Below are 6,634 nucleotides of genomic sequence, written 5' to 3' on the forward strand. Positions count from 1 at the left end.
GTCAAACTTTTTAGTTGCACTGTACTTAGAGCAATCTGTAAACATTGTTATGATATTTGGACTTTGATTGATGATCATTGAGCTCTTAAATATTGTATAGCAAATATTACTGGTTATTAGCTGATGACATTGGTGAGTGGAGTTTCTAGGAAATCCATGGGACTACTAGTCCCATGAATTATATTTCTGCATTTTCCACGGGACTAATGGTCCCGTTTACTATGTGTGCACATTTTTATGCATGCCCAACAAGTCAACAGGACTATTAGTCCTGTAGATTTTGTTTCTGTAAAATCTACGGGGCTAAATTCTAAATTTTGGAGATAATCTTTATAAAAGCCCCTCAACTCCACAAATATTAATGTTAGTCAGTCATTGTCAAATTATTTTCACTTGTTTCCTCAAATCCTTTCAAAAAAATTAAAATTACTACATCAAACTTAATATTAGTCTATCAAATCTTTAGATATTTTTGAATTACCCTCCTAATTGTCCATAATTAGTTGAAATTAGTCACTAAAATCTCTAAATATATTACAAATTACCCCCCTTAAATTTGAAAGTAGACCCCCAAATCTTTAAACAAATTCAATTTCCTCTTTCAAATATTCATATTTTGAATTTAGTCTCGTAAATGGGTTTATAAAAACTTAAATTAGTCTCTTGAATAATTAAAGATTTAAACTTACCCCCTTAAACGTTCATAATTAGTCCATAAAATCTTTTTAAATTTTTACAAATTACTACCTCATATTTAAAAGTGGTCATATTTCAGAATTTTAGACCTTCAAATGGTGGGTATTCTTTAATAAGAATTAGAGAGAATATTGTTTTGTATCTTAAGTACTTTACGTACAATGAAACATGGTCCCTTTATATAGGGATGAGGAAAAAGCTATACATGGTAATTACAGTCAATGAATCAGTCAAGGAATGAAAATCTCCTAAATATATAAAGTCCTTAATAAAAGGGAGGAGATCAAGGAATGGATCAATCCTTAATAAAAGGGAGGAGATCAAGGAATGAATATTCTAAGCATATCTAGAATATTCTAACCCCCCCCTCCCTCCCTTCAAGCTTATGGAGGCTTGAAGTGCATCCGAAGCTTGGATATGAGGAACTGGAACCTGACAACCACATGAGGTTTGGTGAACAAGTCGGCTGTCTGAAGCTCGGAAGATATGTGCAGTACCAGAATATGCCTTTGAAGAAAGTGCTGAGGAACAAAGTGACAATCCACCTCAATATGCTTAGTGCACTCATGAAAGACATCATTGTGACTATTTGGATGGCACTTTTGTTATCGTGGTATAAGGGCGTTAGGTCAGGATTGTCAATACCCATATCTTGAAGCAGCCAGCGAAGCCAAACAATTTTTGTGGAAGCATGAACGAGAGCACGGTATTCAGCTTCGGCATTGGAGCGGGCAATGACAGTCTGTTTCTTACTTTTCCATGAGATAAGTGAATCGCCAAGGAAAATACAGTACCCAATCATGGAACGTCGATCAGTAATATCACCAGCCCAGTCAGAGTCAAAGTATCCTTGTAACACGGGACGAGATGTAGAAGAAAGATGTAGGCCTTGGTGCAAGGTCCCTTTGATGTAACGGATGATACGAAGAACGACAACAAAGTGAACAGAATAGGGAGCAGACATGAATTGGCTCACAATATAGACAACATGACTGATGTTAGGTCTAGTGATAGCGAGGTAGTTGAGACTTCCCACAAGTTGCTGATAAAATGTGGGATTGGGTAGTGGGGTGCAATCAAATGGGGAGAGTTTGACATTCATCTCAAGGGGAGTATCGACAGTCTTGTTGTCAGTAAGGCCCGTGCGGGCGAGAATATCAGAGGCATACTTTACTTGAGAGAGGAAATAGCATGTAGAGGAGTGAGCAACCTCAATACCAAGGAAGTAACAAAGGACACCTAGATCTTTTATTTCAAAACACGAACATAGATAAGATTTGAGCCTGGATATACCATTCAGGTCATCCCCAGTGATAATCATATCGTCAACATAAAGCAGGAGAATAACAATGCCATGCAGAGAGGAGCAAGTAAACATTGTTCGGTCATGAGAGCTCTGAGAAAAACCGTGCTGCAGAATAGTTGTGGAAAATTTTTCAAACCAAGCCCGAGGCGCTTGTTTGAGACCATAGAGAGCCAGTCAAAGTTTGCAAACCTATCCAGGGGAATGAGGAAGCCCCGGGGGAGGTTGCATGTAGACTTCTTCATGTAGATTGCTATGAAGAAATGCATTCTTAACATCCATCTGATGAAGAGTCCAATTTTGGATGGAGGCAACTGAGAAAAGAGTACGAACTGTGGTCATATGAGCAACCGGGGCAAAGGTTTCTTCATAATTGATTCCATACTCTTGAGTGTAACCTTTTGCTACAAGATAGGCTTTGTATCTATCAATAGACCCATCAGCCTTAGTTTTAATTTTGTAAATCCATCTGCATCCAAGAACTAATTTTCCAGTGGGTAAATCTGTGAGAACCCAAGTTTCCATTTTCTGAAGAGCAGCAAGTTCCTTAGACATGTCCTGCTATCATTGAGGGTCGGCAGAAGCCTCACGGTAGGAGGATGGCTGATGGAGAGACAGTAGGGCAGAGAGGTAGCATTCATAATCAGAATGCCAGACTGGTGGATGTCGATCTCAGACTAGGCGCATTGGAGGGCCGTCGGTGAGAGATACAGACTCAGAACAAGATGTAGAGTTGACACCAGGTGGACAGACAGTCATATGTGCAGGGGGAAAGTCAGGTGGTGGCATATGAGTGGCGACAGGGTGAGTGGGAGGTGGTATCATAAGATCGGCTATAGGAGAAGTGGAAGGTGTGACGGATGGAATAAGATCTAACACTAGTAGATTAGGGGACTCTAGGAATGGATCGATAAGAAGAGAGGTCATAGTACTTGTGAGGGGATCTTTGGACAAGGTGTAATATGGTTGATGTTCCCAAAATGTAACATGGCGGGAAATGTGAAGCTGTTTGCCAGCCGGATCGTAACAACGATACCCTTTTTGTTGAATCTCATACCCCAGGAAGACACACATGACATTTTTGGGAGTGAGTTTTGTTCGTTCTCATTTCGGGAGTAACACAAAGCAAGTGGATCCAAAGACATGAAGCTCAGAGTAATCAGGAGTGGTCCCATATAGACGCTCGAAAGGAGATAAGCCATTGGTGACTACGGAGGGGATGCGATTAATAAGAAAGGCAGATGTGTGAATGACTTCCCCCCATAATACGGAAAGGACAGATGCGGAGACAAGAAGGGTACGAGCTGTTTCAACAAGGTATTGGTGTTTTCGTTCTGCAACCCGATTTTGTGAGGGGTGTCTGGACAAGATAGTTTGGGAAGAGTCCCTTGTGATTTTAGGAACTCAAGAAAGTGTTTGGATAAGTATTCTCCCCCGGAGTTGGATCTGAAAACTTTGATAGTTTTCGAAAATTGGGTTTTAATCATAGTAGCAAATTCGATGTATACTTTCAAAAAATCAGAGCGAGAATGAAGTAAATAAGTCCAAGTGTATCGAGAATAATCATCAATAAATACCACATAATATTTAGCCCCACCCATAGAGACAACATGAGCTTTACCCCAGACATCAGAGTGCACAAGATAAAATGGAGAGCGGAAAGTAGTTGTACTATTATTAAAGGGAAGAGCTGGTTGTTTGGCCAGATTACAAGCAATACAAGAGGGATCTTTGTCTGAAGTAGCTGGCCCTAACAATCCTTTATTTATCATGTATTTTAGGCGAGGAAAAGAAACATGACCTAATCTAGAATGCCAAGAGATAAAGGAGGTTGAGTTGGTGGTAAATGTCGTGAGAGATGAGTCGGTGGATGATGGAATCTGTAACTTGTCTGCCACATATAGTCGTCCAACTCTATGGTCGGTCCCAACTTGTATCCCCGTCGAGCGGTCCTGTACAACAAAACCAGTAGAATGAAAGATAACGATTAGCCTAAGGTCACATAACTGTCCAACAGATAAAAGTTGCATAGATAGTTGAGGAACAAGAAAAACATCCGAGACAGATAAACCGTTGTTAGTTTTTATGGAGCCAATGTGGCTAGCAACAATCGTAGAGCCATTAGCTGTATGAATCTGTGCAGATGAGCCCATAGGTCTGGATGACTCGAACTGTGTTAGGTCAAAGGTCATGTGGTTTGATGCTCCAGAATCAAGAAACCACGGAGAAGAGATACCTGATGGAGGAGAGAAGACAGATGCAACAGTATGATGATCTGGATAGTCGGTTGAGGTGAACGCGGTGGATGGCCTGGTGGATTTTTGTAGGCCACACATGTACCGGGATGTAGGAGAAGGACAATATTTAACGATATGCCTAAATTCCTTATAGTAGTTGCATTGCACTGGGTCTTAATTTGTATGAATGCGAGGATGCTTGCTGAGGGCGTGGTGATGAATTGGTGGTGGTTAGTTTGGAAAAGGGCTGTTGTGAGCGAGGGGCCGCGATGAAGACAGAGGACATGTTCGGTGCAATTCCCTTGCGAGTTTCTTCGGTGATCAGTTCTGTCAATGCTTCCTCAACAGAAGAGAGGGCTTGCGGTGAAGCATAGAAGCTCTGATTGGCTCAAACTCTTCTCGGAGCGCCATAAGGAATTGAATGAGCCGTGTTTCCTCACAAAAGGTTTCCCACAAGTTCATATCAACAGTCCACTGTGGTTCCATTAGCTCAAGCTGATCTCAGATAAGACACATGCTGGAGTGAAAAATAGAAACTGACTGACTGGGCTGTTGTTAGAGAGCACGAATATCCTGTTCGAGCTTGTACTTTTTGGCAAAGTTGGTTTGAACATAGCGTTGTGCCAGAAAGTCCCAAGCTTTCTTTGCGGTTGTGCACTTTCCAAGTTGGATACTAATGGATGGGATGACGGTATTGGCGATCCACATCAATATTTTATTGTTGTTGATTTCCCATTCGTCAAACTTGGCATCAGTTTCAGTGGGACAAGATTTTTTGCCCATGACATACTTCCAAAGGCCCTTGCCTTTCAAAAAATTCCGAAACAGCATAGACCAATGACTATAATTATTTCCATCAAGTTTAACAGCAATAGGAATTTCAGATGTTTTCATAATGAACAATCAGAAATGGAATAAAGTACACGTGAACTAATTTAGAGATGTCGGATGTCGCATAGAACAAACAGAGGCCACGGGTGAGTCCGGAGCGATGAGATGTCGGATCTGTGGGTGGACAGTAGTGGTGGGACGGCGGTGCGAGGATTTAAACCTGCTCTGATACCATGATAAGAATTAGAGAGAATATTGTTTTGTATCTTAAGCACTTTACGTACAATGAAACACGGTCCCTTTATATAGGGATGAGGAAAGAGCTATACATGGTAATTACAGTCAAGGAATCACTCAATGAATAAAAATCTCTTAAATATATACAGTCATTAATAAAAGAGAGGAGATTAAGGAATGAATCAATCCTTAATAAAAGGGAGGAGATCAAGGAATGAATCAAGGAATGAATATTCTAAGCATATCTAGAACATTCTAACATTCTCACTCCACTTATGTTGACAATATTTTGTTCTATTTGAGTGGTGAGCACACTATGGTGACCACAACCAGCATTTCTTCTATTTTTTGGTTTGAACCAAACACTAGAAAATGAGCGAATCAAGTCACATATCAACTACTTTCTTGTTTTTTCAATTTGAACCAAATTAAAGAAAGTGATGGAAAGTAATTATTCTCCATGTTTCTTTACCAAACAAACACAAAAAACACTCTTCCAAAGAAAGTGAGGGAAACACCAAAAAGTGAAGGAAAGTGAGTTTTAGAAAGTGAAGAAAAGTAACCAAACAACCCCTTAGAAGATCTTTGTAATTCAGCAGCGCATAAATTCGCGTGTTTCCGTAGAAGGCTGGATCAACCCCATATTTGGGTGTCTTCTCCTCCCTCCTGGCAAGTTGTTTGTAAGTCGTACCTTGGATTTTATAAATGAACGAAAAATTGCCGTTTGAGAAAGAGAAAAAGGAAAAGGAAAAAAGAAGAAACATTTGAGGAATAAAAGAGGACTAGAAATGAAGTGCGAAGAAGGGATAGATTGGACAAAAGGTTCTAAATATGGTCTAAACTAAGAATAGAGTAGGAGCAAGAGGGGACAGGATCTGAAGGAGGATATAAGGAGAGTAGCATTGTGGATAGGATTTAGGATCCTGAATGAGGCTATATAATTTAAAAAAAACTTTACTTAAATAAAGAATAAGATGAGAATAAGGCTATATAAACTATATGAATGAGGCATACGCGTGACATCAGAACTAGGACTAAATAAGGAAGGAAGTAGATCTAGAGAATGAGACTTGATCCTCTTCATTTTTAAAAAAAAATATTATATTTTCCATAATAATCATTCTAAATTAACATGAAACCTTTGATTTTCTTCATATTAGTATAATTTATTTACAAATTGTCATCAGAACAACAAAACAAATGGAAACTATTCATTAATAATTTATTTATTTTAGAACTTATTTGGATTGGGGTAATGGGGGTAAGGATAAGATAAGAGGTACATTACCCTTATTTGTGAAGTCATTTGAGATAGTTAATGAGGGGAAAG

The sequence above is a fragment of the Asparagus officinalis genome, chromosome 4, assembly GCF_001876935.1.
Source record: "Asparagus officinalis chromosome 4, Aspof.V1, whole genome shotgun sequence".
NCBI classification, from domain to species: Eukaryota; Viridiplantae; Streptophyta; class Magnoliopsida; order Asparagales; family Asparagaceae; genus Asparagus; species Asparagus officinalis.